Below are 25,613 nucleotides of genomic sequence, written 5' to 3'. Positions count from 1 at the left end.
GTACAACAGCTCGAGCAGGCAATAACTCAATTAAAGATAGATCACGCACGCTACCAAGGGCTGTCAGAGGCATACGTCACTTACTTGGCCAGAGCTAACACCGGTGAAAGCCTGCAAGAAAGGGACTTACAGCATAACATTGACTTGACACGTGACAGCCGCGTGCGAACCTCTATCACGGAAGCCGAGAGTAAGAGGAAAGACCTTTTGCTGGAAACCGCATCGCAGCGCTCAAGCACATCCAGGCATTCTTCAAGGTCAGCAAGATCAGCGCGATCTAACGCGTCCAGCGCTAGCGCAAGCGCTACCAAGGCGCGAGCCTCCGCAGAGGCCACACGTGCCAGGGCCGAATATGGTCGGAGAGAGGCAACCGTGCGGGCAGAAAGAGTGCGCATAGAAGAGGAAGAGCGGAACGCCGCCGCCGCTGCTACCGCCGCCACTGCCAATGCCCCTGCCAATGCCGCCGCCGCTGCCAATGCCGCTGCTGCCAATGCCGCCGCCGCTGCCAATGCCGCCGCCGCTGCCAATGCCGCCGCCGCTGCCAATGCCGCCGCCGCTGCCAATGCCGCCGCCGCTGCCAATGCCGCCGCCGCTGCCAATGCCGCCGCGCGTAGAAAGGCCGAATTGCACGCGGATCTAGAGGCCCTAAATCAAGAGAAGGAAGCCGCCGCCGCCATAGCCCAAGCTGAAGTCCTAGAAGCAGCCGCGAGACAGGACGGCGGGGAGCAACCGTACAGACGGATAGCCTCAGAGGATCCAGCCCGACGCACTGAAGACTACGTGATGAGCCTCTTCAGCGTAGTGATGAGCCTCTTCAGCGTAAACACCAGCGCACCATCTCAACACGGAGGGAGTGACACCACAGACACCGAAGACTTGCTAGGACCACGAGGAGAAGACGCTGCTCCGTCAATGTCACATGCTGCCTGGGATAGCCACGGCCGCAACAGTGATCCACATGCCAGCGCGCACACGGATGCACTACAACGGGCTCGCCATCCAGGTACACCCACGCGGGAGAACACAGCCCCTCACACCGACCAGCAGTCATCACGTGTCCACGCCAAGGAAGAGGCGACTGCACGGACCCTCCCAGCAACTACCTCAGAACGGGACAAACACGCCGACGCCTCAGGCCTGACAGACATAGCCAAGTATATGATCCGGCGCGACCTGGTGCAAGCAGGGCTCATCAGCTTCGACGACCGCCCTGAGAACTACCGGACGTGGAAGTTCACGTTCAAAGACGCAATCAACAGCTTGGACTTCTCAGCAAGGGAAGAGCTCAACCTGCTATTCAAGTTCCTGGGGAACGAATCCAGAGAGTACGCGAATAGACTGCGGGCGGCAAACGCGCACCAACCCCAAGTAGGTCTTGACCTAGTGTGGGAAAGGCTAGAAGAGTCCTACGGCAGCCCCGAAGCAGTCGAGGATTCGCTCTTCAAAAGAGTCGACAGCTTCCCCAAGATCACAACTAAAGACTACTCGAAGTTACGAGAGCTTGGGGACATGCTGCAAGAACTGGAGTTCGCAAGGAAAGACCATTCCTTAATAGGTCTCAACGTCCTAGACTCAGCTCGTGGAGTGAGACCCATCCTGGAGAAGCTACCCTTCAACCTCCAAGAAAATGGATCTCACAAGGCTCCAAATACAAAAGGGAGAAGCAAGTCGTCAACCCCCCATTGTCAGTTTTCTTGAGCTTCATTCGCGAAGCAGCAAGGACGAGGAACGACCCCAGCTTCTTCTTAGGTGTGCAAACCACATACAGTGCAAGCAGCCTGAGGAACGAGAGACCAGCAACGAGATATGGTAACCCCCAAACACCCATCTCGACCCGCAGGACGGACGTGCCTCCCACGACCCAAACTACTCCCGATCAGTCGGTCGCCGGAGACAAGGAACCAAGGGACCCAAACAGGGAATGTCCCATACACAAGAAGCCACACCCACTCAACAAGTGCTTTGGGTTCAGGATGAAGTCCTTAGAGGAACGCAAGAGGTTACTTGGAGAATTTGGGGTTTGCTTCAAGTGCTGCGGTTCCACAACTCACCTAGCCAGGGACTGTAAAGAAGAGATCAAATGCACAGTGTTCGAAAGTGACAAGCACGGGACAGCGTTACACCCAGAGGCGCTGACACTCCACCAACTCAAGAACCCATCCTCCGTAGCGGAGCATGGCGGGGAGAAAGAAGAAGGAGAGTCAACATCCGTCACATCTCAGCGCACTGAGGTTTGCGAAAGAAGGTGACAAAATGTCCTGCTCCAAAATATGCCTTGTCGCAGTGCACCCCAGGGACAACCTGAGAAGGCTATTCGGATGTACGCAATCCTCGACGACCAGAGCAACCGATCGCTGGTCAGGTCAGAGTTCTTCGACATGTTTAACATACAAGACGGTGCTTCTCCTTACACTCTCAGAACATGCGCAGGGCGAATGGAGACCACAGGGAGAAGAGTGTATGGCTACACCATATGCCCAATAGACGGCAAAGTGAACTTGCCCCTTCCCACACTCATCGAGTGCAACCACATGGCCACAAACAGGGACGAGATTCCCACACCAGACGTGGCACTCCATTACCCCCACCTCAAAGGAATAGCCAACCACATCCGGCCGGTAGAACAAGGCGCCAAGATCCTGCTGCTGCTCGGTAGGGACATCATGAGGGTACATAAAGTCCGTAAACAGCATAACGGACCCCACAACGCGCCATACGCCCAAAGACTTGACCTAGGATGGGTGATAGTGGGCAACTCGTGCACCAACAAAGAGCACGGGCAAGACTACGTTGATGCCCGCAGAACGGTGGTGACAGAATGTGGACACACATCTCTCTCTGAACCATGTCTTGGCCATCTCCAAGTGACCGAAGGGCCAAGTGAAGAGAAAAGACAAGGCCATACCCCTGAGATCAACAAAGACATCCTCACGTCGGGGGGATGTGACAATGGCCTAGGATGCTCAGCAGTCCAGACAGCTAAGGATGACAAGTCGATTCCACCAAGGGAAGGAAGTAACCTCCCAAAGGTGACAGACAAAGGATCGTCCAAAAGGCAATGACAATCAGACAATACTCCCGCGAGCAATGGCACAACTAAGACGTACATACAGTTGTTCCTCTCCACAGAGTATCAAGTGTGAAGATTGAGATAATGTGAGTGGCTATCATCACCTCCATTTTGGCCTAAACCACCATTTTCTGAGTGTTTGCTTATATGAATGTTTATTTGTTTCATTCGTGAATGAATGAACTGTTAATGTTTGATTCTGCAGAGTATCGCTCCTAGATGTAACTCGCCCTTGTATAATTCCTAACAGGCAGGCAAGAATTGAAATAGCATTCGTAAGCAATTTCTCCTAAGATATTTCTGCTACCGTAGGATTTGTTATCTGACAACTACAGTACACATACAGGGCTGAACACAGTAACTCCCTTATGTCACAAGGTTAGGAGGCCCACATTATGGTAAATTATTGATAAGAATATAGCGTATGTAGCATATTTAGGTATCAACAAATATATTTTTGCATGTCATCATATCATCATTTATCTCTAAGCCAGACCCCTTAAGGGGTGTATTACTCATTTTGAAATGTATAAAATGTGATCCAAGCAATATGTTTTCAGAGGCCTGAGTTCCTGTTGGAATTCTTTTCTCTCAATGGTGCCATGGTACAGATAAACTCATGTGTTACTTTTTGAACCCTTGACTCATTGATCTTATTTCTACGCTTTGACACAAGCAACAAAGCAACCAACTGCCACGGCTGGCATAGCCGCAAAAGATTGCGCCCCACAGGTGAAGCCACAGTGTCAAAGGGACTGTCCTCTCACACGTCTAAAAAGAGACAGCCACAGAGACATTTTATAAAGGGATTTACTAGTGCAAAAGAGACTGTTCTTCGTCACGTCCAGGGAGAAAATAACCTCCCGATGGCAGTTAAAGAAACACAAAAGCGTTTCACCAAACTACGCGGAGATGTTCTCGTGCAAGAGAAATGTACCGATGAACTACGGTGCACAGCGTTCCAGACAACAAGGAACGATGACAAGCAAACACCATCAAGGGAAGATAGAGGATTCCCGAAGTTAACAGTCAAGGAGCTCTCTAAAGACGGACTAAGCAGTTGGGTGACTCCGCTAACCATTCCGTTCACCAAGAAGGCGCTTCCCAAACAATGGAGAACATGCCATCTCTAGGTTCACTTCGCACCTCTGCGACCTAAAAAGGGAACCAGAGACCAAAACCAACTTTGTGGCCTTCATCCAAAAGATATTCCTTACCGGCCATGCAAAGCCAGCGCCTCTAATGAGAAAGGTGAAGAATGTCGGTACCTCCAATCACCTGGGCCTACCACCCTCAGGACCCGATCAAATCCGGGTAATGTTCAACCCCAGCACTCAGCTTCAGGGAGTCTCTCTGAGAGACGCCCCCTTTACTGGACTAGATTCGACAACCAGTCTTCCAGAAGTGTTGTTCCGCTTCCGCAAGGAACCAAAAGCCATCTCCTTCTGCCGAACGCCAGGTGATAGGGCGACAAGCTACCACGACTGGCACACCTACAAGGGGATGTACTCTGTGGATAAAACTACAGAGACAAAAGGACTGTTTTCTCACAAGGCTAAAAGGAAACAGTGCCAGAGACTCTTACAAAAGACATTGTGGTGCATCAAGCTAACCAAGAGCTGTGCATCCACCTGGCTTCCCTTACTGGAAGGTTTGGCCAAAGGACTTTGACGCCAGTGGTACCGGCCGGTATCACCTTGCTATGGGAATATGGACCTTTGCATTGTTATGTTAGTTTCCATTGCACATATGTTCCACATAGCCTGTTATATAGTGGTATCTACAGATACCAGACGGGGAGTGTCATGGAACAGGAATACCCCTGTCTGCACTTCTGTTTCACCCCCCCCTGCTTGTCAGCTTCTTAGTGCCAGCTGTATGTGTTTGGCTCTGTACACAAACACAGTGCTTGTGTGATAATACAGTGCCATTTCCCTTCTCCCAGCAGCTTGCTGTATTAAAGATGCAACATTATTGCTACATGTTGTAGCTCCCCCAGACACTCCTGTGAGTTGCCATAGCAGCCCCAGCTTTTCTCTCAAATGGGCTAGTCTGCTCTCTCCCCTCTGCTCTGCCCACAGATGGTCTGTCCCCAGACTATCTTACTACCCAGCATACATTGCCATTTCCTTTCCACCACACCACTGGACGAGTGAGTACCTTGCTGTAACCCCTGTAATGGTGCTGCAGGATTATCTTTTCACATCCCTTTACTACTAAGCACACACAGAGATATTTAGACCTACACCTCTACACAAGAGACTGTTTTCCCCTGCTTTCTCCAAAATAAAGTAAGAAAAGAAACAGACCTTGTCGTGCTTGGAAAAGAGGGCCGAGTTGACACTATCTGAGCTAAGTCATCACCACGTGACCCTCTGGCTTCCAGAATATCGCCATTCGCCACTTGTGGCGAATTGGGAGTCAAAGTGTGGCGAATTGAATAACCACAATATAAGGGCCGCCCTCCCTGATCAGCCCGCTCTCCCCCCTCCCCGATCAGCCCGCTCTCCCCCCTCCCCGATCAGCCCGCTCTCTCCCCTCCCGATCAGCCCGCTCTCCCCCTCCCCGATCAGCCCGCTCAGAGAACTGCAGGCAGCAGAGCGCTCTAGCATTAAGGCACTTCCGTGTCTGCTAGAGCGCGCGCGTGCAGTCCTGCCTTCTCTGCCTCCTCCGAGCAAACCGAGGTAGAGAGGAGGGGGTGTCATTGGAGGTGCAGGGGGGGATGTCATGTGTCATTGGAGGTGCAGGGGGGAGGTGTCATTGGAGGTGCAGGGGGGTGTAATTGGAGGTGCAGGGGGGGGGTGTCATTGGAGGTGCAGGGGGGGGGTGTCATTGGAGGAGCAGGGGGGGTGTCATTGGAGGTGCAGAGGGGGGTGTCATTGGAGGTGCAGGGGGGGTGTCATTGGAGGTGCAGGAGGGGGTGTCATTGGAGGTGCAGGGGGGTGTCATTGGAGGTGCAGGGGGGGTGATTGGAGGTAGGGGGGGGATGTGAGGTGCAGGAGGGGAGAGTGATGTGAGGTGCAGGGGGGTGAATGATGTGAGGTGCAGGGGGGAGAATGATGTGAGGTGCAGGGGGAGAATGATGTGAGGTGCAGGGGGGAGAATGATGTGAGGTGCAGGGGGGGTGAGTGATGTGGGGTGCAGGGGGGAGAATGATGTGAGGTGCAGGGAGGGAGAGTGATGTGAGGTGCAAGGGGGGGAGAATGATGTGAGGTGCAAGGGGGGGAGAGTGATGTGAGGTGCACGGGGGAGAGTGATGTGAGGTGCATGGGGGAGAGTGATGTGAGGTGCATGGGGGGAGAGTGATGTGAGGTGCACGGGGGGAGAGTGATGTGAGGTGCACGGGGGGAAGTGATGTGAGGTGCACGGGGGGAGAGTGATGTGAGGTGCACAGTGGAGAAGGATGTGAGGTGCAGGGGGGGAGAGTGATGTGAGGTGCAGGGGGGGTGGGATGTCTGTGGTGTGCAGGGGGTATTGTGTGTTTGATGTGGAGAGGGAGTATTATGTGTGTGGTGAGGGGGAGAGATGGGGGTATGAGATATAGGTGGGGGAGTATCGCAAAGGTTGATAGTGAGGGGTTCTGGGGGAGATATGAGGACAATGATGAGGTGCTGGGGAGATATATGAGGATGATGATGATGATGATGATGATGATGATGATGATTTTTCCCGCGCGGCCCAAATTTTTTTTCCTTGGAGCAGTTCGGCCCTTCTCGCTTTCCGAGTTGTGCAGGCCTGCTTTACTTGGTAGGGAAGGAGCGCGCTCCGGCTGTGTGGCACGCTCCCCTTCTTCCCAGCCCGCTTCAGTGGTGTGATGCGCTTCCTCCCCTCCAGCACCAGAAGTTGATGCGCTGACACGCTCCTCCCCATCCCCTCCCTCCCCTGGCCAGGCCCGCCACCACCGCTTCCTTTCCTTTCTTTCTCAGCCGCCGCGATCTGGTTAGGAGACTGGGCTGATGCCTGATGCAGGGGACAGGGGCTGATGCCCGATACGGGGGTGACGGGGGCTGATGCCTGATACGGGGGCAACGGGGCTGATGCCTGATACGGGGGAGGGGAGCTGATGCCTGATGAGGGGGACGGGGGCTGATGCCTGATACGGAGTACGGGGGCTGATACCTGATACGGGGGAGGGGTGAGGGCTGATGCCTGGGACGGGGGGTAGAGGGCTGCTGCTGCCTGATGAGGGGGCTGCTGGGGGAGATGATGAAGGGTGCTGGGGCAGATGATGAAGGGTGCTGGGGCAGATGATGAAGGGTGCTGGGGCAGATGATGAAGGGTGCTGGGGCAGATGATGAAGGATGCTGGGGCAGATGATGAAGGGTGCTGGGGGAGATGTTGGGGCAGATGATGAAGGGTGCTGGGGCAGATGATGAAAGGTGCTGGGGCAGATGATGAAGGGTGCTGGGCAGATGAGGGGGTTTACATGAGATGATGATGGGGGAAATGAGATGAGGAGGAAGATAGCGGTGGTGGCATGAGGGGGTGAGAGGAGGAGGGAGGTGAGGGAGCTTGAGGGGGTGAGAGGAGGAGGGGGGTGAGGAAGCTTGAGGGGGGTTATGGTCTGAGAATTTATAAACTTTTTCAAACCGTGTGTTTAAAATTTTCGCATGCGCAACATAATACCTAAATTTTTACATGGTGTGGCTATTTTCACTTCTAATTCGCCACACTTGTGGCTACATTGAAAAATAGGTTGCCCACCCCTGCTCTAGGTAGTCCCTGGTTACCTCTAGCTGTTCTCCTCTGCTCCCCTGCTCAGGCATGCTGTCGGGCATTTCTATGGGGGGGGTCCGGCCGCCCCCTTGGGTCGGGCCGTCTCTAGCTGAGGGTTTGTGCGTCGGCATGAAAAAGCTTTTTAGACTTGTTTGCGCGGATCCCTTCGGCCTTACGCTCATCCCCTGGGAGTTGCGCCGTGCTCCGGTTAGTTTTTATTGATTTTTCGCCCTGATTGGCACTATTTTTAGGCCGCTAGTTATTTATTTATTTCAGTCCAGGATACTGTGGGGGAGCAGGGATCTGTGACCCTGGGGCTCTGGCAGTGGGGTTAGGGACTTTTAACAGGCAGGGTTTCCGCTCCTTAGGCACTTTTGTGGGGTGTTGGTGCCTCTGCTTACCCTCTCAAAATGGCTGCCTCCTCCCTGCTAGCCACGTGTCTGGGGACTATGCCTCCCTTAATTAGGGGATATCTTTCCGATTTTCTCTCCTCTCAACAGGGTCCTAGCTCAGGGCAGCACCTTATGCTTGAGCTGTTGTGTCCAGGGGGAGTCTTCTACTTTCCCTCTCCTAGCCGCCGCACCGCGGGAGGCCACTGCGTGAGCCTCTGCAACACCCGGGGGGGTAGGGGGGGTCCGTCCCCGCTCGCCTCCGGCTCCCCTTCTATCCGTGCTCCACGGAGCACACGTGGCCCCGCCGCCTCTCTCCTCCGCTCCCGCAGCTTAGGCCGAGTCGCGCGGCCGTCTGAGGGGGAAGATTTGCAGCAGGGGGTTGCGCCCGCAAGAGGCCCCCCCGAGCACCGGCAAACGCTCACCGGAGCCTCGAGCGGGCACACCGGAGCCTCGAGCAGGCACACCGGAGCTCCGTGAGTCGCGGGGCTCAGTCCAGGTTTTGTTTATTTATTTTCAGGCTTTTTTCCCCCCCGATATATTCGCTATTTATACATCTATTCTAATGGAGGGGCTCGGGAGCTAGCTCCTCACGCTGCCATCCTCCATGACGTCACCGGAAGTCTCTCGCTGTTGGTTTTTTTCATTTCAGTTTCTTATGTGGATGTCATATTGTTTGTTTTTTTTCCTGCTTAATGCTAATAAAATGTTTGCGATTGGTGTTCGTTTTTAGTTAATGTTGTATTATGTTGGCTAATGCGTTTTATGGTTATTTGAGATATTGTTTGAATTTATTTCTTTGTATTTTAATGTTTAAATTCATTAATGTTGTAGTAATTAATTGGTTTGATTGGTTAGTGTTACTATTCATTTTGAGTTGGTTTAGGAATTAATCGGTTTGATTGGTTAATGGTTTAATGAATTTATTGTTGATGTTGTTATTGCTTGTATTCATTGGATTAGCTCGCTACTGTTTTTATTTAGTGAAGTATGTTTTTTTGAAGTTATGTTTTATTATTGTGTATCTGGTGCATTAATGTATTGTAATTAGGGTGCCCATTCATTGAGTGCTATAGAGGCTTATCATGCCCATATTATTATTATATGGATATGATGTACCACTATACTACTCAATGGGTACAGGGTGGGTATAGTCAGGTGCTGGTCGGGTGGGTGCTTAGGCCTCCCGGGTTTCTATCGGAGAAGGGTTGGTTAACCCTTAATGACTATAGCGGTTAGTAACCGCTAAGGTGATTAAGGGGTTAGGGGCCATTAGAATGTCTTTATTATGTATATACTGTATGCTTTCTTGCAACGGAGGACAGAGGGACCTGCTGTTGTGGTAAGTATAACTGTATTTATTTACTTTATTTATGTATGCTAATGCAGTGTTTAATAATGGGCAAATAATCTATTATCCATATCTGGATAATAGTTATTTTGCACATTATTGTACTGTATGTGTTAGGGGGGTGTATTTAGTTAGAAATATTGTTTAGTATTTTTGTAGGCACAACATTGGTACCGCAGGCCCGAGGGGACCCCGGGACTCCCGCAGGGACCCCGGGATGGCCGCGGGGTCAGCCGGGGACACCCGCCGGACTGTTGTATGGGTGTTGCGCCTGCAAAAAAGTAAACAATTCAATTTTTCTAAGTCCAGCTTTTTTTGCGTCTACCTTGAGCCGACGTGTTTTGTTGAACGCAACTTTCGCGTACGCTAAGGTTATGTAGCTTAGTGCATCCCGCTTAAGGGCAGAATTTAACGCAAACAGGGTAACGAACGAAAAAAGTTGGACTTAGAAAAATTTCCTGAAAAAAGTCAAGTTTAGAACCAAAGGGGGTTATGCACTAAGCTCCGATAAGTCACTTTAAGAGCGCAAAGTGCTCTTAGAACGTGATTTTGAGCTCAACCCGATGCACTAAGCAACGCAAACAGGCACTTTGCGATCTAAACGGACTTTTTTCTGGAATTTTTTCTAAGTCCAACTTTGCTCGTTCGTAACCCTGTTTGCGTTCAATTCTGCCCTTAAGCGGGATGCACTAAGCTACGTAACCTTAGCGTACGCGAAACTTGCGTTGATCAGAACACGTCAGGTCAGAGTAGACGCAAAAAAAGCTGGACTTAGAAAATATTATTGCTTTTCATTTTTGCAGGTGCAAAACCCATACAGCAGGTCGGCGGGTGTCCCCGGGTGACCCCACTGGGGTCCCCGAGGGAGCCCCGAGGGAGCCCGGGGGTCGCACGGGTGTCCCCAGCTGACCAGCGGGGATCCGGGGGTGGGGGTCCCCGGCTCACCAAGCGGGGGTCCCCGCGGGAGTCCCGGGGTACCAATGTTGCGCCTCCAAAAATAATAAAAAATATTTATAACTAAATACACCCCCCTAACACATACAGTACAGTAATGGGCAAAATTACTATTATCCACATATGGATAATAATGTATTTGCCCATTTTAAATACATATAAATTACAATAAATGCAGTAAAAACATATTACACTTACCTTTTACAGGCACCCACGATGAAGGCCGTCTTCATCCTCATCTTCATCCTGCCCATGCCCCTCCGATGCTGCAAAACATACACAAGAATAAAAACATCCAATGTAATGTTCCATAACCCCTTAATCACCTTAGCGGTTATTAAACGCTACAGTCATTAAGGGGTTAACCCACCCTCACCCACCACTCGGGAGGCCTACATACTCTCCCCCACTAACCCCCACCCCCGTGAGGCCTAACCACCCTCACCCACTACCCAGCCGGGAGGCCTACCCACATACCCTTGGGGCCAATACCCCCTCCCCCCACCCCCAGTACCCACAATAAAAACAATACACAGCCCCACAATAAACATAATTCTATTTATTAAATACATAACCCACCCCCTGTGCCCCCCATAAATACATGATTTATTCTTTTACATACAGGGTTCATACCCCAGGCCCTCGGGAGTCCCCGGTGGGACTGACGGGTCACCTCACAGACCTACAGGTTACCAGCAACTTGTTTCATACAGGTTCTGGAGGCCTGTTGGTGGGTCCCGCCAGGCGCCATGGCCCACAAGGTGGTCTCCGCGGGTCACCATGGGCCATAATTGGGTCCCCATGGTAGGCCCCGCCCCTCCCTGCCCCTCCCTGCCCTTTGCCCCCCCCGCCCCTCCCTGCCCTTTGCCCCCCCCGCCCCCCTCCCTGCCCTTTGCCCCCTGCCCCTCCCTGCCCTTTGCCCCCCGCCCTTTGCCCCCCGCCCCTCCCTGCCCTTTGCCCCCCCGCCCCTCCCTGCTCTTTGCCCCCCCGCCCCTCCCTGCTCTTTGCCCCCCCTGCCCCTCCCTGCTCTTTGCCCCCCCTGCCCCTCCCTGCTCTTTGCCCCCCCCGCCCCTCCCTGCTCTTTGCCCCCCCCGCCCCTCCCTGCTCTTTGCCCCCCCCGCCCCTCCCTGCTCTTTGCCCCCCCCGCCCCTCCCTGCTCTTTGCCCCCCGCCCCTCCCTGCTCTTTGCCCCCCCGCCCCTCCCTGCTCTTTGCCCCCCCGGCCCTCCCTGCCCTTTGCCCCCCCCGCCCCTCCCTGCCCTTTGCCCCCCCTGCCCCTCCCTGCCCTTTACCCCCCCCGCCCCTCCCTGCCCTTTACCCCCCCCGCCCCTCCCTGCTCTTTGCCCCCCCGCCCCTCCCTGCTCTTTGCCCCCCCCGCCCCTCCCTGCTCTTTGCCCCCCCCGCCCCTCCCTGCTCTTTGCCCCCCCGCCCCTCCCTGCTCTTTGCCCCCCCGCCCCTCCCTGCTCTTTGCCCCCCCGCCCCTCCCTGCTCTTTGCCCCCCGCCCCTCCCTGCTCTTTGCCCCCCGCCCCTCCCTGCTCTTTGCCCCCCCTGCCCCTCCCTGCTCTTTGCCCCCCCTGCCCCTCCCTGCTCTTTGCCCCCCCCCCCGCCCCTCCCTGCTCTTTGCACCCCCGCCCCTCCCTGCCCTTTGCCCCCCCGCCCCTCCCTGCCCTTTGCCCCCCCGCCCCTCCCTGCCCTTTGCCCCCCCCGCCCCTCCCTGCCCTTTGCCCCCCCCGCCCCTCCCTGCCCTTTGCCCCCCCGCCCCTCCCTGCCCTTTGCCCCCCCCGCCCCTCCCTGCCCTTTACCCCCCCCCGCCCCTCCCTGCCCTTTACCCCCCGCCCCTCCCTGCCCTTTGCCCCCCCCGCCCCTCCCTGCCCTTTGCCCCCCCCGCCCCTCCCTGCCCTTTGCCCCCCGCCCCTCCCTGCCCTTTGCCCCCCGCCCCTCCCTGTCCTTTGCCCCCCTGCCCCTCCCTGCCCTTTGCCCCCCTGCCCCTCCCTGCCCTTTGCCCCCCCCGCCCCTCCCTGCCCTTTACCCCCCCGCCCCTCCCTGCCCTTTACCCCCCCGCCCCTCCCTGCCCTTTGCCCCCCCCGCCCCTCCCTGTCCTTTGCCCCCCCCGCCCCTCCCTGCCCTTTGCCCCTCGCCCCTCCCTGCTCTTTGCCCCCCCCCGCCCCCCTCCCTGCTCTTTGCCCCCCCCCGCCCCTCCCTGCTCTTTGCCCCCCCCCGCCCCTCCCTGCTCTTTGCCCCCCCCGCCCCCTCCCTGCTCTTTGCCCCCCCCCGCCCCTCCCTGCTCTTTGCCCCCCCCGCCTCTCCCTGCTCTTTGCCCCCCCCGCCCTCTCCCTGCTCTTTGCCCAGCCCGCCCCCTCCCTGCTCTTTGCCCCCCCCGCCCCTCCCTGCTCTTTGCCCCCCCGCCCCTCCCTGCTCTTTGCCCCCCCGCCCCTCCCTGCTCTTTGCCCCCCCGCCCCTCCCTGCTCTTTGCCCCCCCGCCCCTCCCTGCTCTTTGCCCCCCCGCCCCTTCCCTGCTCTTTGCCCCCCCCGCCCCTCCCTGCTCTTTGCCCCCGCCCCTCCCTGCCCTTTGCCCCCCCCACCCCTCCCTGCCCTTTGCCCCCCCCACCCCTCCCTGCCCTTTGCCCCCCCCACCCCTCCCTGCCCTTTGCCCCCCCCACCCCTCCCTGCCCTTTGCCCCCCCCACCCCTCCCTGCCCTTTGCCCCCCCCACCCCCTCCCTGCCCTTTGCCCCCCCCCACCCCTCCCTGCCCTTTGCCCCCCCCACCCCTCCCTGCCCTTTGCCCCCCCCCACCCCTCCCTGCCCTTTGCCCCCCCCCCACCCCTCCCTGCCCTTTGCCCCCGCCCCTCCTGCTCTTTGCCCCCGCCCCTCCCTGCTCTTTGCCCCCCCCCTCCCTGCTCTTTGCCCCCCCGCCCCTCCCTGCTCTTTGCCCCCCCGCCCCTCCCTGCTCTTTGCCCCCCGCCCCTCCCTGCTCTTTGCCTCCCCGCCCCTCCCTGCTCTTTGCCCCCCCCGCCCCTCCCTGCTCTTTGCCCCCCCCGCCCCTCCCTGCTCTTTGCCCCCCTGCCCTTTGCCCCCTCCCTGCCCTTTGCCCCTCCTGCCCTTTGCCCTTCCACGCCCCTTGCCCCCCCCCCCACCCTTCCACGCCCCTTGCCCCCCCCACCCTTCCACGCCCCTTGCCCCCCCCACCCTTCCACGCCCCTTGCCCCCCCCACCCTTCCACGCCCCTTGCCCCCCCACCCTTCCACGCCCCTTGCCCCCCCGCCCTTCCACGCCCCTTGCCCCCCCCGCCCTTCCACGCCCCTTGCCCCCCCGCCCTTCCACGCCCCTTGCCCCCCCGCCCTTCCACGCCCCTTGCCCCCCCGCCCTTCCACGCCCCTTGCCCCCCCCGCCCTTCCACGCCCCTTGCCCCCCCGCCCTTCCACGCCCCTTGCCCCCCCGCCCTTCCACGCCCCTTGCCCCCCCGCCCTTCCACGCCCCTTGCCCCCCCGCCCTTCCACGCCCCTTGCCCCCCTGCCCTTCCACGCCCCTTGCCCCCCCTGCCCTTCCACGCCCCTTGACCCCCCGCCCTTCCATGCCCCTTGCCCCCCCTGCCCTTCCACGCCCCTTGCCCCCCCGCCCCTTGCCTCTCCCGCCCTTCCACGCCCCTTGCCCCCCATAACCCCCGCCCCCCCTGCCCTTCCACGCCCCTTGCCCCCCCCGGCCTTCCACACCCCTTGCCCCCCCCGCCCTTCTACGCCCCTTGCCCCCCCACCCTTCCACGCCCCTTGCCCCCCCACCCTTCCACGCCCCTTGCCCCCCCTGCCCTTCCACGCCCCTTGCCTCTCCCGCCCTTCCACGCCCCTTGTCCCCCCCAACCCCCGCCCCCCCCTAACCCCCGTCCCCCCCTGCCCTTCCACGCCCCTTGCCCCCCCGCCCTTCCACGCCCCTTGTCCCCCCCAACCCCCGCCCCCCCTAACCCCCGTCCCCCCCTGCCCTTCCACGCCCCTTGCCCCCCCGCCCTTCCACGCCCCTTGCCCCCCCGCCCTTCCACGCCCCTTTCCCCCCCTGCCCTTCCACGCCCCTTGCCCCCCCTGCCCTTCCACGCCCCTTGACCCCCCGCCCTTCCATGCCCCTTGCCCCCCCTGCCCTTCCACGCCCCTTGCCCCCCCGCCCCTTGCCTCTCCCGCCCTTCCACGCCCCTTGCCCCCCCATAACCCCCGCCCCCCCTGCCCTTCCACGCCCCTTGCCCCCCCCGGCCTTCCACACCCCTTGTCCCCCCCAACCCCCGCCCCCCCCTAACCCCCGTCCCCCCCTGCCCTTCCACGCCCCTTGCCCCCCCCCCCCGCCTTCCACACCCCTTGCCCCCCCCGCCCTTCTACACCCCTTGCCCCCCCACCCTTCTACTCCATGCCCCCTGCCCTTCCACGCCCGGGCAACGCCGGGTATATCAGCTAGTCCTTCAGAAATCCATGCTGACTATTACTAATAATTTTGTTTTCCATTAGGTATTCCTGAATATTATCCCGTATTAAACCTTCAAGTAGCTTCCCCACTATTGAAGTCAGGCTTACAGGTCTGTAATTCCCCGGTTGTGATCTAGCTCCCTTTTTAAATATAGGCACCACATCTGCTTTACGCCAATCTTGTGGTACTGAGCCTGTGGAAATGGAGTCCTTGAATATTAAATATATTGGTTTGGCTATTACTGAGCTTAACTCCTTAAGACCTCTTGGATGTATGCCATCGGGGCCAGGTGCCTTATTTACTTACATTTTATCAAGCTCCTATGAACTACTTCCTCAGTTAACCAATTGTTCATTAATATGGAGGTTGTGGCTTCCTCCCGCGGCACTACTATTGAACTTGATTCTTCCCTGGCAAACACAGAGGCAAAGAATTTGTTTAATTCATCTGCTTTTTCCTTATCTCCAATAATCTGCCTGCCCATCTCACACTGAAAGGGTCCTATATTTTAATTTCTCGTTTTTTTTGTTATTAAGGTACTGTCACGATCGTGCTCATCACAAACCGGGACCGGACCGCGGGGCTGAGGTGGGGATTGGAAAAAAAAACGACCTTAGGCCACGAAGCCGGGTCCGGAGTGCGGATTCCGTGGTCAAACGTAGCCGGGTCAGGATTGGAGAAGTCAGGGTTAACGATATCCAGGCTGGGGTCAGGGCAGGCGGCACAGGAGCGATGGACGAGGTCACAGGCTGAGGTCGGCATCGGGAAGGCATCAGTGAAAAGCTTCAGCGTAGGCGGTTCAGCGCAAGGGAAGGTCTCTGGGACAGGACTCCTACAGTGCAGGGGATCCGTAGCAGGTGCTCCAGCCCAGGAGGACCTCAGACTCAGAGGCTTCACGTGATATAGTACAGGAGACAATGCAGAATACCTCTGTTTTGAACACAGGGTCCTTTGAATCAGTAGACACATTAGGTACTACAGGATCCTTCCTGGGATGTAACCCCGAGTTTGCGGCAGAAGTTGAGCAGTCAGTGGGTACCCCAAATATTGTGGAAGAATCAGAGAACTATAACTCCGTTTTGAACACTGGGTCCTTTGAATCTGTAGAAAAATCAGGTACTACAGAAAGTTCCATAAGAGATAACCCCGAGTTCGTAGTAGCAGTCATGCAGTCTGTAGCGGATACCTCAAATACTGTGCAAGAGTCAGTGAGAGACAGTATTGTCTGAGGAGTGGGAATCCCAGACTCCAAGGCTACATAAGGAGTTATGAGGGGGCTAGAGACACAAGAAGAACTATTCTTTGCAGTGAGGGGTTTGTAGTCATTCTTGGTTACAAGAGGAGCTGTAGAATAGTCAGTGAAGAATATGTTTGTTCCTGAAATGTATGTCTGAGAAGCAGCAGTGATCGCATCAGGTACAGCACAGGAATCAGAGAAAGGTATACTGATCTCTGAAGTGGGTATCTGTGAAACAGCAAGGGCTAGCCCAGGTACTTCAATTGAATCTGACGACATTGTGCTTGTCTCTGAAGTGGGTATTTGTGAAACAGCAAGAGCTCGACTTGGTACTTCAATCGAATCAGAGAAAATTGTGCTTGTCTCTGAAGTGGGAGCCAGAGGTTCAACAATAGGTATACCAGAACCTGTGGGGATTTTTATAGCAAGAACCTTATAAAAAAAAAATGGGTTTATCCAACATTGCATGGGACACAGCAGTCTGGGTACTTTTTCTGGAAAAAGCAGAACTAGGTGTGTTTAACCGGGAAGGGGTATGGGTGAAAGGGCTGCTTGTCACAGAAGTGGGTGTCTGAGAATCCGCAGTAGGTACAGTATACCAGATACTATAGGAAACTTTGTGGCAAGAACCTTAGAAACAGTCACAGGAAACTCAGACATTGCAGGCGAATCAGAGAAACTTGATTTTAAAGCAGGAGATTTAGCATTAATGATAGGTCTATCACACACTACAGGAGAGTCAGAGAAAAGGGGACCTGCTTCTAAATCAGAGGCCTTACAACTAGCAGAGGTTACAGCAGGTACTGTGGAGAAGTTTAAGGAACAAGGATTAGGCTTTGGTCCCGCTGCGTCCGGCGGTGTGCGCGGCCGCACGGCAGCGGCCCACCAGCCCCTTTCCTCCAGTGTGGGGGTCCCCGCTGGCTCCTTCCGACGTGGCTGACTGCGTGCTGTGACGCGTCAGCCGGCCGATGCTGCAAGCTCCTAGTGATTTGCAGCTCTGACGCGTCACTCGTGTGGCAGTCAGCCAATGAGGGGAGGGATGGAGCTACGGAAGGGAGGTGGCTTGGGAGGGGAGCAGGGAAGGAGCTGCGGGGGAAAAGTGTGTGTGTGTATCTGTGTATGTGGGGGGGGGGGGGGGCACCATGGCACAAAGAAGTTACCGTTCTGTCCCTGAACGCAGAACATTCTTGTAACTGGAATACCCCCAGCTCGGGTAACATTTGAGAGATTTCGCCACAATACAGGGAACCAATGAGGGGGGAAGGGGGAGGGAGGTTGCGGCCAGCGCCTGCTGCTGAGCGGCGCGGTGTGCATAGATTGTGGCCGCCGCTGCTTACGGCTGCAGTGTGTCCCAAGCCCTCTGGCTGTCAAGGGTTAAAGATATGGCCGTACTTGGCGACATATTCCCTGGTAGGAGGCAGCAGCAGAACCACGGGGGCGGGGGGGTCTGTGCAAAAGCATGACAGCTCCAGCTGGAATCCTGTATGCTGCCGTTTTGGCTAAGCCCCCCCCGCGCCGAAAATCGGCTCCTTAAAGAACGCATATAGCGGTCAAGTGCCTCTCCACGCGCCGCCTGTCTGCAGTGCGGGCGCGTGGTCTGAGACTCAGGGATATGTAGCCTTAGCCTTAGACTCAGGGATATGTGTATCACACATAGCAGTAGAGTGACCAGATTTTGAAAATGAAAAACCGGGACACATTTTTTTTTGCATTAACAGTTTATTTATTGTAGTACACTTATACTTTACTACCATTAGTCCTTGTTACATAGTTACGTGTGTGAGTGTGTGTGTGTGTGTGTGTGTGTGTCTCGGATGGCCTCACAAATCAAACAAAAAAAAAACCCAGATGTGAATGATTCTGAACCCATTAACAGTGTCAGGATGCCACCTCTTCACAATTTCTAAAGCAGCAATCCCGCCTGGGATCTTACCTGATCCGCAGTCCCTCAAGGTACTATACTGGAGGGGAGGTGTTCCCTACCTGTCTTCCGATGTCTCCCGCGTGAAACTTGAGTCAGATCTGGATGAAAGCAGGGTAGCTTACTTCGGTGTAGGTATACGGCAGTTAAGGTAAGACATAGAGGGCGAGGGAGACAGGGAGGGAGAGAGAGGGAGACAGGGAGGGAGAGAGAGGGAGACAGGGAGGGCGAGGGAGACAGAGCGGGAGAGGGAGACACACCCACTGATACACACACACACTGATACACACACACACACACCCACTGATACACACACACCCACTGATACACACACACCCACTGATACACACACACCCACTAATACACACACACCCACTAATACACACACACCCACTGATACACACACACCCACTGATACACACACACCCACTGATACACCCCGCCTCCTCCTGCACCGCCCACCAGCCCCTGCACCGCCAGCCAGCAACCGCGCAGCCACCACTGCCCGCCCCCGAGCCCATCTCCCGCACCAAGGGGACGGGGGGAAGTGAGCACCAGGAGAGGCAAAGGTGGGAGCGCCGGGGGGCAAAGGTGGGAGCGCCGGGGGGCAAAGGTACAAGGTAGGTGGTACAAAGGCAGGCGCACCCCCGCTACCACCTATTACCCCCCCTGGCTGGGACCCGGGACAGAAGGGGGACACTCACTGCGCAGCCGACAGAGGAGCCAGGAGCGGGAAGACAGACACACTCACGTTTGCTCTGCACAAAGCAGAAGCCCCGCCCCCGGCTTCCTCTGACCCGTCTGCAACCAATCCCCTGCGGGCCGGCCGACATTCTAAGTCCCGCCCCCGGCATTCTCCTTCATTCAGTCCCCCCGGCAGCATTCACACACACACATAGAAAATACTTACTGGCTGCCGCATTCTCCTCGCCGCCACCGCTGCCCCGCAATACCGGGACCAGGGACAAAAACCGGGACATTTCCGGGACGGACCTGAAACCGGGACAGGACAGAAAAAAACGGGACTGTCCCGGCAAAACCGGGACAAATTGTCACCCTACATAGCAGGCAACTCCGAGACAGGGAAATATGACTTAGCAACTGGATCCTTAGATTCAGTAACAGGAAACTCAGACCTTGCAAAGGAATCAGAGACAGATCAGCTGATCTCTGAAGTGGTAGATTGGGAATTAGCAAAAGGGGAACCAATTGCTGAGGGAGGCTCTAAGGAAAAGGGCTTGAAGTCAAAGGCAGAAATCTCAAATGTCAGCAGTGATTACACTTGGTCCTGTAAAGGGTTTAGAGAAAAGTGCGCTGGTCTCTGAAGTGGGCGTGTGAGAGTTTCTGCAACATAAAGAAACTTTGACAAAGATAACATTGACTCTGAAACTGGGACTTCAGATGCAGTAGCAGGAAACTCAGACGTGCCACGGGTGGAAGAGAACCCTGTCAGACACGCAGGGGCCGGGGGCCCGTCAATTTTAGTGAGAGGTGAACTTGTCCACAAAGCAGGAATCTTAGGGTCCATCACGGGGAGCTCAGACATGGCAGGAGAATCAGAGAGAGCTGAATGTGCCTTGAAATCTAGGGTTTTAGAACTAGCCAGGGTTAAAGCAGGCACTGCATGAGAGTCAGGGAAAGGGGAACCGGAGATTGAAACAGGGGCCATGAAAAATTTCTCTTTTGGCTCCTGACATGCAACGTCAGCTTGGGGATCCCAAGAAAAATGGGATACCCCAAGGGGTTTAGTAGCAGGACTTGCAGCGCAGCGGGACTGCAGCATAGCAGAGAGGGAGTCCTGGGATTGTGCCTTTTTTTTCATTAGCCGGTTCATGGTTGGGGAGAATCTTTCAGGCGGGGCCAGGTGCTAAGGCGGGGCCAGGTGCTCAGGCGGGGCCAGGTGTTCAGGCGGGGCCAAGTGTTCAGGCGGGGCCAGGTGCTCAGGCGGAGCCAGGTGTTCAGGCGGGGCCAGGTGCTCAGGCGGGGCCAGGTGTTCAGGCGGGGCCAGGTGTTCAGGCGGGGCCAGGTGTTCAGGCAGGGCCAGGTGCTCATGCGGGGCCAGGTGCTCAGGCGGGGCCAGGTGCTCAGGCGGGGCCAGGTGCTCAGGCGGGGCCAGGTGTTCAGGCAGGGACTGGCCTAAACCCACCTCAGCGGGGTCCGTGTTTGTGGGGCTGAGCATACTGTCACGATCGTGCTCGCCACAAACCGGGACCGGACCACGGGGCTGAGGTGGGGATGTGAAAACACGGACCTTAGGCCACGAAGCCGGGTCCGGGAAGCGGATTCCGTGGTCAAACGTAGTCAGGTCAGGATTGGAGAAGTCAGGGTTAACAATATCCAGGCTGGGATCAGGGCAGGCGGCACAGGAGCGATGGACGAGGTCACAGGCTGAGGTCGGCATCGAGAAGGCATCAGTGAAAAGCTTCAGCGTAGGCGCTTCAGCACAAGGGAAGGTCTCCGGGACTGGACTCCTACAGTGCAGGGGATCCATAGCAGGTGCTCCAGCACAGGAGGACCTCAGGAACAGGAGGGGCTTCGGCATAGACGCTTCAGCGAAGATCCTGCAGCGTAATGAAGGCGAAGTCTTAAGGAAGCAGGAAGCTTCAGCACGGGGACTTCAGCACAGGTGGTCCTCAGGAACAGCAGGGGCTTCGGCATTGATGCTTCAGTGAAGATGCTGCAGCGTAATGAAGGCAAAGTCTTAAGGAAGCAGGAAGCTTCAGCACAGAATCGGCCTCTGGACGGAGGAGGCTCCAGGATACAGGAAGCTTCAGCACAGGGAGGCCAAGACGGCCAAGCAGAGGTGATTGTGGCAAGCACCGAAGCACCGAATACTTAGAGAAAGTACTTGAGAATTATGCTCAGCACCTTCCTGGGGGGAAGGGCTGACTCTAAATAGCATGGGCAGCCAATAGGGACAGAGCTGCCTAGCAAGCAGCATGAGGCAGCCAATAGGGACAGAGCTGCCTAGCAAGCAGCATGAGGCAGCCAATAGGGACAGAGCTGCCTAGCAAGCAGCATGAGGCAGCCAATAGGGACAGAGCTGCCTAGCAAGCAGCATGAGGCAGCCAATAGGGACAGAGCTGCCTAGCAAGCAGCATGAGGCAGCCAATAGGGACAGAGCTGCCTAGCAAGCAGCATGAGGCAGCCAATAGGGACAGAGCTGCCTAGCAAGCAGCATGAGGCAGGCTGCAGTGCGAGTCCAGAACAGGTGATTCCAATTGCCAAGTCCAGGGAAAGCTTTGCCTGCAAGCTCTGTATGTAAGGGTGAGTTCCAGCCAAAGCCAGGACCGGAGCCCTTACAGGTACTTAAAGAACGTTTTAGGGTTGATCTTACTTTCTATTGCAACCCTTTTTTCATTATCCATTTTTGCTAATTTGATTGCCCTTTTGCAATTTTTGTTACATTCCCTATAATTCTGATACGATGTCTCTGTCCCTCCTGACTTCAAATATCTAAACGCCTTCCTCTTCTTGTCCATTTCCTCCCCTACCTGTTTATTTCGCCACATTGGTTGTGACTTATTTCTTTTATACTTATTACCCCATGGTATACACTGATAAGTGTGCTTTTCTAACAATGTTTTAAAGACCGCCCATTTATCTTCTACATTGTGCAAATACATTTCCCACCTTTCAATATTTATCAAATAGTCCCCGGTCCGGTTCTTTTCTCAATTTAATCAGAGACAATAGAAAATATCTTTTACAGCACAATTTCAGTCGGTTACATCATTCAGGCATATATACAGTCATTTAGTTATAGAGGGGAGAATCCGTAGTTGTTCTTAGCTTGGTGATGTTAAATGATTCTGAATTCTATAAATCCTGATACACTCTTTATACGTTTTCTTAACATTGCAATCTCCCGTTTTCTCGTGTCAGTTCAAAATCTTCTCAGTCATCATCAATGCCAGAACACCGTTTCTCTACTTAGCAATATTTACTCTGATGTAGAAGACCCTCTTTGTTCTGTCACTAAGTAACTACAGTTAATCCTATGTTCCCTATCTTTTAAGACCTCTCTCTATTGTATTGTCTTTCTAAGTATTTAACTAACCTTTGAATCCAAACTGCTGCAACTTAGCAGACAAACGTTCCTACACCTGCCTGTCTGCAGACTGATTTATCTTCTTATCTGAGCAGAGGCAGCTTATCATTTACCAATATCATTTCTAACTTAATGCTAAATTACTTATTTTACCAGTTACATGCTAAATATATATGAATATAACATAATTAATATTTAGGCTTGAAATCATCTTTAGTGTATAAATACTCAGCACAATTACACAGCGCTGGGAGATCATTATCAGTGTAGAGATACTCAGCATAATTATATAGCGCTGCGTGATCATTATCAGTGTATATATTGAACATATAGATACTCAGTACTACTTTACACACCCCCTCGCCTCCCAGATCACCCTCACCTGCATGTTGGGCCCCCACTTTCACATTCTCTTGTGTACGCTCTGCTGCGCAGACCCGAGGGCCTATCATGAGCCAGGAACTGAGCGTAGGGGAGATCCTGAAGGTTGATACTCGGCACCGCTATATATTAACCCCAGCGCCTCGAAATGGGGCCAGCAATATATATGGCGGAGCAGAGGTTAAATCCCCCCTCCCACCCCAAAAAAAAACTGTGCACTGGATACCCCACCCCCCTTTTTTTTCGGACGAGTTCTTAAAATATGGATGCCGTATATAATATTCCCCCCCCCTCTCCCCTCCGCAGGCGTGCCACAGAATCTTCTGCGCCAGTCAGTGGGGGTGCAATGCTCTGCATATATGTGGGCGAGTGATGGAGGAGCGGGGTGTGCTGCTCTGCAGAAATGGGGGTGAGTGAGGGAGGAGAGGGTGCGATGCTCTGCAGATATGGGGTGAGAGCGGAGGAGGGTGCGATGCTTTGCAGAATGGAGATGACAGTGGAGGGGGATGTGATGCTCTGCAGGTATGGGGGTGCGTGAGTGAGGGATAAGGGGGGAGATGCTCTGTAGATATGAGGGTGAGTGATGGAGGAGGAGGTAGGTGAAATACTCTGCAGATATGGTGGTGAGTGATGGAGGAGGTAGGTGTAATACTCTGCAGATATGGGCGTGAGTGAGGGAGGAGGGGGTGTGATGCTCTGAAGATATGGTGGTGGTGGAGGAGGGGGAGATGCTCTGCAGATATGGATGTGTGATGCTCTGCAGATATGGGGTGAGTGATAGAGGAGGGGTGTGATGCTCTGCAGTATGGGGTGAGTGATAGAGGGGTGTGATGCTCTGCAGATATGGGGTGAGTGATGGAGGAGGGGGTGCGATGCTCTGCAGATATGGGGATGAGTGATGGAGGAGGGGGTGCGATGCTCTGCAGATATGGAGGTGGAAGAGGGGGATATGCTCTGCAGATATGGAGGTGGAAGAGGGGGATATGCTCTGCAGATATGGGGGTGAGGAAGGAGCGGCTCCAATGCTCTGCAGATATGGGCGTGAGTGAGGCAGGAGGGGGTGTGATGCTCTGCAGATATGGGGTGAGTGAGAGGAGGGGTGTGATGCTCTGCAGATATGGGGTGAGTGATAGAGGAGGGGTGTGATGCTCTGCAGATATGGATGTGTGATGCTCTGCAGCTTTGGGGTGAGTGATATAGGAGGGGTGTGATGCTCTGCAGTATTGGGGATGAGTGATGGAGGAGGGGGTGCGATGCTCTGCAGATATGGAGGTGGAAGAGGGGGATATGCTCTGCAGATATGGAGGTGGAAGAGGGGGATATGCTCTGCAGATATGGGGGTGAGGAAGGAGCGGCTCCAATGCTCTGCAGATATGAGGTGAGTGAGGAAGGAGTGGGTGTGATGCTCTGCAGATATGAGGTGAGTGAGGAAGGAGTGGGTGTGATGCTCTGCAGATATGGGGGTGAGGAAGGAAGAGAGGGTGCGTTGCTCTGCAGATATGGGATGAGTTACAGAGGAGGAATGGGGTGTGATGCTCTGCAGATATGGAGTGAGTAACGGAGGAGGAATGGGGTGTGATGCTCTGCAGATATGGGGTGAGTGAGGAAGGAAGAGGGGGTGCGATGCTCTGCAGATATGGGGTGAGTAACGGAGGAGGAATGGGGTGTGATGCTCTGCAGATATGGGGTGAGTGAGGAAGGAAGAGGGGGTGCGATGCTCTGCAGATATGGGGTGAGTAACGGAGGAGGAATGGGGTGTGATGCTCTGCAGATATGGGATGAGCGAGGAAGGAGGAGGTGCGATGCTCTGCAGATATGAGATGAGTGAGGAAGGAGGAGGTGCGATGCTCTGCAGATATAGAGGTGAGGAAGGAAGAGAGGGTGCGTTGCTCTGCAGATATGGGATGAGTTACGGGGGAGGAATGGGGTGTGATGCTCTGCAGATATGGAGTGAGTGAGGAAGGAGGAGGGGGTGTGATGCTCTGCAGATATGGGGGTGAGTGAGGAAGAGGGGGTGCGATGCTCTGCAGATATGGGGGTGAGTTATGGAGGAGGAATGGGGTGTGATGCTCTGCAGATATGAGGGTGAGTGAGGGAGTAAGGGGTGTGATGCTCTGCAGTTATGGGGGGTGTGAGGGAGGAAGGGGTGTGATGCTCTGCAGTATGGGGGGGAGTTACGGAGGAGGAATAGGGTGTGATACTCTGCAGTATGGGGTGAGTTACGTAGGAGGAATGGGATACGGGGGTGAGAGGGAGGAAGGGTGTGATGCTCTGCAGATATGGGGTTGAGTGCGGGAGGAAGGGGTGTGATTCTCTGAAGTATGGGAGTGAGTTACGGAGGAGGAATGGGGTGTGATGCTCTGCAGTATGTGGGTGAGTGAGGGAGGAATGGGTGCGATGCTCTGCAGATAAGGGGGGGATCTGGAAATGTTTTCTCTGTTTGCAGTGTCTGGATTTTCTGAAGAGCGAAGTGACTGCAGAATGTCGCAATTAAAGTGAGATACTCAGTACCACTATACACCTGGTTGGTTTAATGCGGATCAGAACCAAATACACTTCACATTATCAACGAGGTCTGTTTATTTCTAATCATTATCTGTATTTCCACTTACCCACCAGCAGAGGGAGCGTGTGTATCACAGTATCTATTCTTGGCCCTGTAGTCCTGCTTTCGCTCTCACTGGTTTTGTATCTGCAATGCATTCTGGGCCATGTAGTCCTTCCCTTGCTCTGGTTCTGTTTTCAAATGCATTCTGGGCCCTTTAGTCCTGCTCTCGCTCTGTTTCTGAATTTGCAACGCATTCTGGGCTCTGCAATCCTGCTCTTGCGCTCTCTGGTTATATTGTATTGTATGTCTTTATTTATATAGCGCCATTAATGTACATAGCGCTTCACAGTAGTAATACACGTGGTAATCAAATAAATAACTGATAATATAAATAACAGATCATGGGAATAAGTGCTTTAGACATAAAAGTAACATTAAGGAAGAGGAGTCCCTGCCCCGAGGAGCTTACAGTCTAATTGGTAGGTAGGGAGAACGTACAGAGACAGTAGGAGGGAGTTCTGGTAAGTGCGTCTGCAGGGGCCAAGCTTTATGC

The 25,613-nt window shown here is 55.1% G+C and overlaps 1 long non-coding RNA gene across 1 annotated transcript; it reads left to right on the top strand.

Moving 5' to 3' along the window:
- Positions 1-21,271: 21,271 nt before the first annotated feature.
- On the top strand, positions 21,272-25,140 carry LOC142469103 (uncharacterized). The gene is made up of 3 exons (XR_012788961.1): positions 21,272-21,385; positions 22,819-22,921; positions 24,959-25,140. It is a non-coding gene; the product is annotated as an uncharacterized LOC142469103 (long non-coding RNA).
- Positions 25,141-25,613: the final 473 nt, after the last annotated feature.

Source organism: Ascaphus truei, chromosome 18 (genome assembly GCF_040206685.1).
Source record: "Ascaphus truei isolate aAscTru1 chromosome 18, aAscTru1.hap1, whole genome shotgun sequence".
NCBI lineage: Eukaryota > Metazoa > Chordata > Amphibia > Anura > Ascaphidae > Ascaphus > Ascaphus truei.
Note: the sequence above shows the minus strand (reverse complement) of the source record. Positions and strands in the feature narration are given on the sequence as shown.